Here is an 11,941-nt window from a genome sequence, read left to right on the forward strand (position 1 = left end):
AAGAAAGATAACACCAATAAAAAGCTATATTTGCGTATTTGTATGTATGGTTACTCGTGCCATACACTTAGAGCTAGTATCATCACTGTCAACTGAAGATTTTTGGCTGCACTATCCCGATTCATGTCTCGGAGAGGTCAATGTGAGAATCTCCATAGTGACAATGGAACCACTTTTGTTGGAACGGACCGCATACTCAAAACGTATTTCAAGGCAACCGTAAAGAGTAAAAATGTGCATGACTTTCTCACTATGCGAGACATCACATGGTATTTCATTCCGCCTGCTGTCCCACATTTTGGTGGACAGTGGGAGAGTGCTGTCAAGGCTGCAAAAAGGCATCTTGTTCGCATATTATAGGAGTATTACCAGGGAATAAAATCGTATCTAGAAATTTCGGGTTTCGGGTCTGAAAACGGTTTCAATTTTTTCGGGTTTCGGGTTTTGTCTGAAAAGTTTCAATTTTTTTCGCGTTTCGGGTTTTGTCTGAAAACGGTTTCAATGTTTTTCGGGTTTCGTGTCTGGAAACAATTCCAAATTTTCGGTTTTCGGGTACACAATAGTGCAGGCCGCTGATTACATAATGCCCAAATGGTTTTTATAGTCAGTTATATTAAGTTATATGTGGCACAAACTCATAATAATATATTATATAACATTATATTATACTGAGTCTTCCACTCTTATCCGTTATCTCTCTTGGGTTTATCCCGTTATTACTTAACGTTTCGTATTATTATTATTTATTTATATTCGGTTATTACTTATTACCAAATACTATAGATTAATCGAATATATACTAACTAGTAATTTGACAAAATCAACGCCAATATCGTTAATCCTATATCATTACGAATATTACCACCGAGGCGTCCAGTGGAATACGTCATTCATAATATTAATAATATTATACAAAAAAAATAGTTATTTCATATAATATTAATAATATTATACAAAAAAAATAGTTATTTCATTATTTTTTATTTACTTATTTATTTTATCTACTGTTCAATTTTGAAGATTTAAACATTTTAAACGGCTTAATCTCAGAATAATATAGTAATAGGTAAGTACCTTCTATAATTTTATTTCAAACTTACTTATTAGTTATTTCTGGCATTAGATCACTTAAATCGTTATAAAATTAAATTATAATAGGTATAATTATATTTGTTACTACAAAGCTAAAGCATTTATTTATTTTTTTTATAGATATGGGTCGCAAACAAACAAACCCTGTAGGTCAAATGTTTTTTGTATACTGTAGCACTACTAACATTCCAAGGTGTCAAGTTTTAAATTGTTCATATCTAGTGATGAAAGGTCGACACTCAAAAACATTGGAGAAACACGTAGAACTGCGTCATCCTGAAGAATATGCAAAATTATTAAAAGAAAAGGAAAAGATCAACTCTAATGAAAGTTCAGATGAGAAATGTTCGACTGAAAAACGCTTTAAAGTAAGGACTATTAAATATTAAATTTTCTTATTTTGTTGTAATTCAAAAACGAATAATTGTAGAGACATGGAATTTTACAATACAGTATCTCACTTTTAATAATTAAAATAAAAACTTTTATAATGTGATATAACAAATTCAGCAGTTTCATAACTAAAATCTTAATTTTTATGTTATTAATCTATTTGGAATTTTTAGATTGGACCTCTTGATAAAATTGTAAATGTGACACCAAAATCACTCCATATAAGAATGGATAAAAATATATTAATAAAGGCATGTACTGAACTAGTTACAAATAATGGAAGACCTCTTAGTATAGGTATTTAAAGACTCTGGAATGAAAAAGATTTTAGGTCCAATCACTAGTGCTATTGGAGGAAGTAAGTATTAATCAATCCATTTTTCAAATATATGTAATACATGTATTATGATATATTATAAGTATTTTGTTATGTTATTAAATAACTTATTTTAACAAATCATTTTTTCTGTTTATAGATTTTTCCATAAATCCACAAAATATCCGAATACACATCATAGACGAAGCTGAATGTATTGTGAATCAAATTAAAAAAGAAATTATAAATCGCCCTCTATCTCTCAAAATGGATTGCGTCACCAGGCTCGATAGATCATTAATTGGTATAAATATACAATATCAAGTTAATAACAAGTTGGTGGTTCGAACATTAGCCATGTCACATTTGACTGATCGTCATACTAGCGATTATTTAAAATCTGTGGTAATTTATTTTATAATTATTATTAAATGTATTAACTATTAGTAATACATATTTATTTTGTAGGTTTTGAAATGTCTTGATCGTTATGAAATAACAACTAACCAAATTTACTCTTGTACTGTGGATAATGGAGCTAATATGGTTAAGATGGTTCGAGAAATTGCTGAAATAAACGAATTAGACACTGAAAACAGTGAAAACTATGATTGTGGTACCTATATATTATATTTATTTTAGTATAATATAAAATGTATTTATTTTTTATGCTAAAATATGTATATAATTAAGAATTATATTATTTTAGAAGACATACTTGATGACATAAATTCTACTGATTCTGAAAATGAAATTTTCACTAATGTAGACATTGTAGACAAAGTAGCCAACTATCAAAATTCATCTGAGACTGAATTATAAATAGAAAATGATACATTCCAAGAACATATAGCAACTTCTCTGCAGTCGACTAAACATGGAAAGACTTACTGTTTTAGATGCTCGGCGCATAATATCCAGTTGTGTGTTTATGATGGTTTAAAAAATATAACAAATAAAGAAATATTAGATAGGCTCGTAAGGTAAACTTTATTTATTATTATAATATCTATTATTTTGTTTTTTGTTATTTATGTAGGTAGGTATAGTACCTATATAAAAAAAAATATATATTTAAAATAAGTTGGTAGGTCATGTAATTATGTTATGGTTTGTTGTAAATATTAGGTTGTCAAGAAGTTAAGAACTCCAACAATAGCTAATATGTTAGTAAAATCTGGTCTTAAAAAGGCTGTGTTGGACTGTGATACACGCTCGAATTCAATTTATGATATGCTCCAACGCCTTTGTGAACTTTTTGCCGAATGAAAGCCGCCGATATTCCTAGTTTAGAACTGAGTAATAATGATTGGAACTTAATAGAATCTTTGGTAATTACTTGTTACTTAACAGTAATTTATTTTAAATATAACATATTTTTAATTATAATTTATTTTATTGAAATGCATGTAGGTTTTAACTTTGGCACCTGTAAAAATTGGTTCTGTACAGCTACAACGAGCTGATATTACAATTGGTGATTTTTATGGTTGTTGGTGGAAAATACGAAACGGCTTAATTAAGGCAAATACTGAACTAGCCTAATCAATAACTGAATCTATGTTAAAGCGGCAACAAATATTATTAGATAATGATTTATTCGTAGCAGGTATATCTAAACATTTGTATTTTGTACTTATGTTTTTAATATTTAAGTTATCATTAACTAAATTTAACATCATATTTAGGTTGGTATTAAAATTTTTTATCGATTATTATTTAATTTCAGCAATTTTCTTGGATCCAAGGTTTCAACCTCTTTTAACCCCTCAAATGAAAACCAAGGCAATAAATCATCTTTGTAAACTGTGAACTCTCATCCAAACATTAAAGAAACGCAGTGGATATAGTGAAAATGATATACTGATTGATGAAAGGGAAAAATCAGTATTAAATATGTCAGTTGATCCAGCTAACAATGATGATGACGATGATGACGATTTTGAAAATTTCTTAAAAGAGAAATGTGGTCCTAGATCAACTACTGTTATTTCTAATCAAACTGTGAATATTAAGTCCATTCTTCAATCTTTTGATGGTACACAAAGAATATCATATAATTCTGATATAAGAGAATATTGGGCTTCCAAGAAAAATGAACATCCAGAACTACACGAACTAGCACAAGTGACACTTGCCATACCTGCAACTCAAGTCAGTGTGAAATAAAATATTCAGTATAAATATTAAAAACTAACCATTTCATGTAAAACGATTTTGTATTTTTTTAGGTAAGCGTTGAAAGAACTTTTTCTAGCCTCAAATTTATTTTAAGTGATTTAAGAGGCAATCTAACTCCATCTTTATTGGAAAGTATCATGTTAATTAGATGTAACAAACAATTTATTATAAATACATAGATTTATGTTTGTTTTATACATTTTTAAAATAAATGATAATAATTTATGAAAATATAATAATAAGTATTTATTTTTATTTTTATTTTTTTTTTTGAATCACAAACAAATTAAATATGTAAAAAGTATTTATTGAGTATTTTTCGAGTTTTGGGTCTAAAAACGGTTTCAATTTGTTTTTGGGTTTCGGGTTTCGTGTCTGAAAACGGTTATGATTTTTTTCGGGTTTTGGTCTGAAAACGGTTTTGATTTTTTTCGGGTTTCGGATTTTGGGTTTAAAAACGGTTTCAATTTTTTTCGGGTTACCCGGTTTTCAAAACCGGTTTCAAAACCGTTTTTACTCCCTGAGTATTACTAACATTTGAAGAAACCACTTTAAACACTTTATTATGCCAAGTCGAAGCTGCGTTAAATTCTCGACCACCATATCCAATTTCATCAGATCCAGCAGGTTTCAATGTATTGACACTAGGTCACTTTCTGATTAGAGGATTACTCATGTTGCCACCAGAACCTGATGTGTCATCTGTTCCCCAGAATCGTTTGAAAAGATACAAACTGATGCAGAACCTAATGCAGGTGTTCTGGAAGCGCTGGTCGTTAGAATATTTGCCACAATTTCAACGGAGAAGCAAATGGACAAAACCAAATCGCAATTTTGCTATTGGTGATTTAGCAACTCTACGTGATGATAACATGCCACCGCTTAAGTTCGCTAGTTCGAGTTACAACAATACATCCTGGGGCTGATGGATACGTTAGAGCCGTGACTGTGTGCAATTCCTCTGGTTCTGAATTCAAGCATCCTACAATCAAATTAGCTTTGCTTCCTACCAACAAGGACGAAGATGAAGATAGAGATTAAGGATATAAAAAAAAAATTGTTAATATGTTTTTTTTTTTATTATTATTATTATTATTATTATTATTATTATTATTATTATCATTATTTCTATTTATATAGACATTGTTGTGTCTTTTTATATCATTTGGGCTGTGTTGGCCATATTATGTTTACAGATAAGTTCTCTTATGTTCATCATAATTTTTTGTTTTATTATTGTTTATAGCATATGCCTCTCTATAAGGTTTCAATTGTTTAGTATCTTTGGTTTATAGTTCATGTGTAAGTTTTGAAAGATAGTCTTTCAAAGGGCGGAATATGTTCGCGCCAAAGTGCAGCGCGATATTTTGGTAGGACTGCTTGCTTTGTCCCACTGTCAGCTTGCGATAGTGTTTCTGTTATCAAGCTGATAGTGGGCCACGTGCGACAGTCCGTTATTACCTCTTGAATTTTATATATTATTTGATAGTTGTATTTATTATGGTTTTGTCAATTCATTTTCTATTTTTATTATTTATTATCTTTTTTGTATTGTTTTTGCTGCGTGGCAGTGCCATCAATTATTTTGCTAAACTTATTATTTTATTGTATCTCGATTAAATTGTCCGCAGTAAAAGTTATAAAAGGCTAGACGCACTAGCTCCGATCGCCTTTTTCCATCATTTTTCGGTCCGAAGACATCGTTCTTTTTTGTCATTTTTGATCGTTTGTTACAAGCACATGTTTCGAGCTTTCATTTTGGTTTATCATTGTCAAGTTTTTCAAGTATTCCTTTGGTAAAGTATCATTCTGAGACTCAATCAAACTTCAAACCATTATATTATATTTTTTCCCTGTAGGGTCGTCATTTATTGATCGTTTGTGGCGCATTTGTCCTGTGAGTTATTCGTCAACGGTTACCTTAACGCAGTCGCACGTGTGTGGTTATTATTAGTATTATATTTTTTTTTGTATTATTATTATCATTACGTCCCCGGCACGGTCACGTGGGATGAAATCCACTGCTTAAGGTATGCCTGTATTGTGAATATGAGTACCTAGTTTGTTTTATACATATTACGTTATATTTTATACCACCGTATTCATATTCATATTTTATATTATAATCATTTGTATGCTTGGGCAGACTCAGGCAAATACTTTCATATTGTATTCATATTATTCAATTCATTGCATATTACATTTATGTTATAGTCAGTGTTGGATACCAAATCTATTATTTCTAATTTCACGCGATGTGGCTGTCACATCCGTGTCGCAATGTTGTCGCCCTGGAGTTTGTCGCCGACGCGCCGAAGAGTCGACCTTTGTACCCTCGGAGAGGGGACGGTAACATTGTCATCTAGCCATCGGCCGCCGGCACCCACCACTAGGCAGTTCGTCGTTCTCCAGCCGTCTAGGCAAGTTGTTGCTTTTCTCTGTTATGAACCGATACACCACCGACGTTTTTTTTATTATTCGCCCTTTTTCTTGTGTGTGTTCTGAGCATCCGAGCTCGTCGCTCATGTTCTCATCCATGTCACGCGACACACATATTTTGTAGTGACTTTGTCGCTCGGCCGTCGACTTGTGTGACGCGATCCCTGCTCGTTCACACCCACGTGTTTTCCGCCCGTCTGTCTTACGCAGTGCGAAAACCGTGGCTCAACAAAACCTTTGTTATCGTTCGTATCGTGATTCCTACTTGTCCATATCCACGTGTTTTCAGCCCGTCCGTCTCACGCAGTGCGAAAACCGTGGCTCAACAAAATTCGTGTTGTCGTTCGTATCGTGATCAACGACCACGTCGTCCAATTTTGATCACCTTCCACCTAACCGTCGTCTATTTCGTCCAATTAGCATCTGAACCAGTACTTAAATATTTAATGAAATAGTATGTAAGGTGTTTGGTTTAATATTCAAAATAAGATTTCGAAGACGCAAAAAAAAAAAAATCATTTTGACCACTTTTAGGAGTATTGTTGAGTATGGGTCGAGATAACGTATTTTTAAAAACGGCGTTTTTCCGCCATTTAATTGTGACATCACTCCGCATGTCCTATTACCCATGCGGCCATGCCGTTGCACTACTCGCACTCAATATTATTATTATTTATTATTTGTTGACTGTTGAGTACATCTTTAACACTACGATTTTCAATGTACTTAAATTTAAAAACACTTTATTTTTAATAATTTAATTTTTGTCATTTAATATTTAATAATTTTACATAATGGCAACAGATAAACTTAAAAATAGCGTTTATAAATACTGCTTTGTTCCACTTTGTAAAAATACAAGTGTAAGTACACCAGATAAAATATTTTTAAATGTGCCCGAGTCTAAAAAATTGAGAAGATGCTGGTTGAAAGCTGCAAGACGTGACAAGAAAGATGTTTCTGATAAATCACACTTATCTTGCTGCGAAGATCATTTTGATGTATGTAAAAATATGTTAAGTATAAATTAATATTTCTATATAGACTAAAAGAATGCCTATGTAAAGTCAATTTTTAAATATCTCCAACATAAGTTTTAGTTCTTGGCCTTAATAAGGCTCTAAAATTGCATTAACAATTTTTGATTTAAATACTTTATAGAACAAAATTCAATTATTTTTATCAAAAATAAAAAAAAAATGAATAGAATTTATTTTCAAGTGTCAAAGTAAATCACTATCCTGCTTTTTTTCAGATTGAAAATGATCTAGAAAATTATGTTCAATTTAAGTTAATGGGACTTAAAAGACTTATATTGAAAAAAGGTGTCATTCCACATAAATTTGATTGTCAGTTGGATAGAAAAAGATCTTCTACTGTTCTAAATCGTTCATTATTTTTAAAAAAGAAAAGAAAATTAGATGTGGAAAATGCAGTTAACGAATATAGTTTAAATAAAAGTAAAGTTTTATAATTTTAAATAATTGTGTACATTTTAGGTACAAATTGGAAACTTTTACAAAATAATTTATTGTCAATTATAGGTGATAATATATATGAGGAGATCTGTATTGATGATCAAAATAATACAATTGATTTACAGCAAAAAGAATGTGTGATGCATAATATAAAAACTAGGGATGTTGGTGTACAAGTCAATATAAACAATTTAAAAAGCACAAGATCCAAAAAAATTCAATGCAAATTATCTGAAAATTCAACTAAGTTTAAAACAGTAGCTTGTTCACCTATTAAAGTAAACCTTTTAGAATCGTGTAATACTAAAAATTTATATGTAAAAGAAAACTATTGTTCAGCCTCAGAATCTAATGATAACAGTTCAGAAACATTGGATGCTTTAACTCTTTCTAGTTCTACTGAAAGTGAAAATTCATTTAACTTAGATTTTGAATATACTAATGAACGATTTAAAAAAATGGCCTATGAAGTAACTTTACTCAATATTAGTAGTAATCCAAAAGCATATATAGGTCTCAATGAAGAATGGTATAAATGTAATTTAATTAAATTAATAAGTTCTCATATAGAACTAGATGAGAGAAATATATTTATAACTTTAATGAAAATAAAACTGAATGATTCATTCAGAAGATTAGGAGATATGTTTGGAATATCTGAAAGTTTAGTGTGCAGACTATTTCATAAAACTTTACCTAAACTTTCTGTTTTTTTTAAGCAATTTATATACTGGCCTAAAAAAAAATTAATAAAAGAACTTTTACCTATTCCTTTTCGTTATCGTTATTCATCTGTTCAATCTATTATATACTGTTTAGAAATAGAAGTACCAAAACCATCAGATCCTATTAAACAAGCACTAATATGGTCGGAATATAAAAAATGTAACACATTAAAATACCTTATATCTTCAACTCCAGATGGATTTATTAGTTTTATATCAGATGGTTTTAATGGTAGATGTACTGATGTATTGATAGTAGAGAAAAGTAATTTTTAAATCTTGTTCCTGAAAATACATCTGTGATGGCAGACCGTGGGTTTAAATGTATTGATGTGTTATTAAATAAAATTAATTGTGTTCTCATAAGGCCTCCTAGTGTTTCACAAAATTCTAAGTCAACAAAAGATGATGTTTTAGAAACTAAACGTATTGCTAGCCTTCGTATTCATATAGAACGTGTAATAGGACGATTAAGAGAATTTGAAACGTTAAAACCCCATGCACTTATTAACTGTCAATTATTATGTAATACTGATGAAATTATAACTATTGCATGTGGGTTAATAAATTTTCAACAACCAATTATAAAACAATAGTATTTAATAGTTTTTTTTTTTTTTACATAAGTAATTTTTAATTTAAGTGTATTCTAATTTAAAATTATTGTAATCCTTGTTGACTTTTACAATAAATTATTATATTACAATGTAAAATGTTCTTAATATTTAATTTAATTTGTAATTTTAATATCTAGTATAATTTTGGAAGTATATTTTTTTCCCAAAATGTACAACATTTTTCAATTAAAGTATCACACATTTGTTTATCATAATCAATATTTATAATGGTAACTTTTTTATTCTTTTCAAATTCAGGGTCAGCAATAGGAATTCCTTTCCACATCTCGTGTATATGCATTTGAATTTGTATTTGAGATAGTACCTACAACATACATAATATTATAAATTAATAATAATAAGATAATTATTTATTGGTTTATATTTTTAATATAAATAAACCTTTGGTTTTACAACTGCAATATCTACATAATTTAAAAATGTAGAATGAGTTGTAGGACATTTTACTTCTAAGACAAAGTCTTCTCCTAGACCATCAGCTGATGCTCCTAATATTGGAAAGTTCTTATCAATAAACAATCCAGTTTTTTTAATTTTAGAGCCTACAAGTGTTTCTACTTGTTTTATAACCTGAAACATAAATGATATTATTAAGTGTAATGAAAAATAAATTACAGAATACTACTTACATTTTTAAATATTAGACTAACCTGTTCTTCCAAATGTATTCCTCTGTTCATTGCTTTAGTTAATTTTATCTTTGAGATACCTAAAATGTGTTTAACCAGAGTACCATCTGTTGTATTACATTTAGATGCTTCATATACCTTGGATGCAGTGATCTGTCCATATCGCATTTCAAACCAACTATTATTGATGGATTGATCTTGTGTTTCTCTTTCTATTTTTTGTAATATTCCACCATTTGATTGTATAACACTTTTGATAAAATGAATGAATGCTGAACATTTGACAACTGAATAGAAAAAATAAAAATTATAAGGTTATATTATTTTTAAGTGATAAAATTAAATCTTAAAAATCTTAAAATAAATGTGGCCATTACCTGTATTAATTTGCTGCTGTGTTCTAAAATCTGACATTAATCTATGTATAGATAAATTTGATATTACACTCAAATAATAGTTGTACTGGCCTAATTGACAGTTTATATTATTTTTTCTTCCCAATTCTATTACATCTTCAAACAATTTTGTAACTTTTATTTTATTAATGGTTTGTTTTTTTACACTTTTTGGTGGAAATAGGTCTTTAGTGTTCATAAACTTAATACTTGTTCCTATACCAGATAGCTTTGGTTTTTTCCAATAACAATCAACTGACGTTACTGATGACTCTTCACTTTTTCTATGTAAATACATAAGAAATGCTAAGCTATGTTTACATCCGCCTGAGTTTAATAAGAAAGAATAATAATTATATTTTCTTAAAAATTATTTTTGAAATTAGATATAATTTTACATAAATAATATGTATTTTAACCATAATACTTAAAATATATACTTTTAAATAATTAGGTATAATTTATTAGTATTGAATAATATAAAAGTTTATACCTAATGAAGCTGCACAGTCATCACAATTAACATCTACAATTTTTTCTTCCTCTTCGTCCACAGTTAAAGCTACCTTATAATTTTTCTGTCTTGTTCTATGTTCTGGACATATTTGTCCTTTAACTAAACAAATATTTCCTTTGCGCAGTAGTTCTACATATCCAATAGCTGAATCACCATAGCTTTCTCGTGTTGATCTATAATATACAATTAGTAAGTAGGTAGGAACTTAATTTATGCATAACTTAATTTAATGTATGTCAAACTTACCTTTGGACTTTTGATCCTCTAAGCTCAGGATCATTAAAACAATCACTGTTTTTTATAAAGTCATTAACCATGTATATATTTATTTTGGGTATATTACTAGAACAAGCTTTATCAAACATTTTAGTTGACATTATAATTTTTAAGATCGAAAATAAACTGTTTTATACCACAAAGAATTGTTCACACACAAAAAATAAAGATGGAAAATGTTCATTAGATTGAAACTAAGATTAATGTGAAATAGAAAAACAATATTTTATCACTGTCACACATTAAAACAAAACATCAATAATATTATTGTAAACGTTTAATCATCATTCATCATACAGAATTTCAAGTAGGAATCTATTTTTAAAACCATTGTAATACTAATAGTGTTGGCAAGGCGGTGGATGTTGTGGCTAGCAGAGCTCTAAGGGCCATTGTCCGTGGCCTTGCAGCTCAAAACATGTACCTACTTGTTTCTAGTATAAAAGGGCCTCGCGGCTTGCAGTATACTTTTCCCAAGGGCTTTCAAAAGCTAGCGCCAGCCCTGATACCTACTCGTCTCTTAATCTAGACTATTTGTACTACTATTCGCCATGGCCATTGCGACACTGCTCCCAATAAATTACCTATATATTGTTTGTTTTATACCTAATATTATATTATTATAATATGTAGGACGTAGGTGTATATTTAAAATACCTAAGTACTAGGTTTAAGTTATGGATAAATAGTGAAATAGGTACATAATTTATTATTATATGCAGTCTATAAACACTAATTTTGTGTTTTTTTGTTATATTATATTATTATATTATGTAACTAATCAGCCTCATAAAAAAACCTAATCCTAGCACCTAGTTGGACTTAAGTTGCTTGTTTAAGCAACTTACTTAGCCGGCTTGCC

The 11,941-nt window shown here is 29.5% G+C and overlaps 1 pseudogene; it reads left to right on the plus strand.

Moving 5' to 3' along the window:
* The first annotated feature begins 7,215 nt into the window (after window positions 1-7,215).
* On the plus strand, window positions 7,216-9,109 carry LOC114131040 (uncharacterized; annotated as a pseudogene).
* The last annotated feature ends 2,832 nt before the right edge of the window (window positions 9,110-11,941 follow it).

This window comes from Aphis gossypii, chromosome 1, assembly GCF_020184175.1.
Source record: "Aphis gossypii isolate Hap1 chromosome 1, ASM2018417v2, whole genome shotgun sequence".
NCBI lineage: Eukaryota > Metazoa > Arthropoda > Insecta > Hemiptera > Aphididae > Aphis > Aphis gossypii.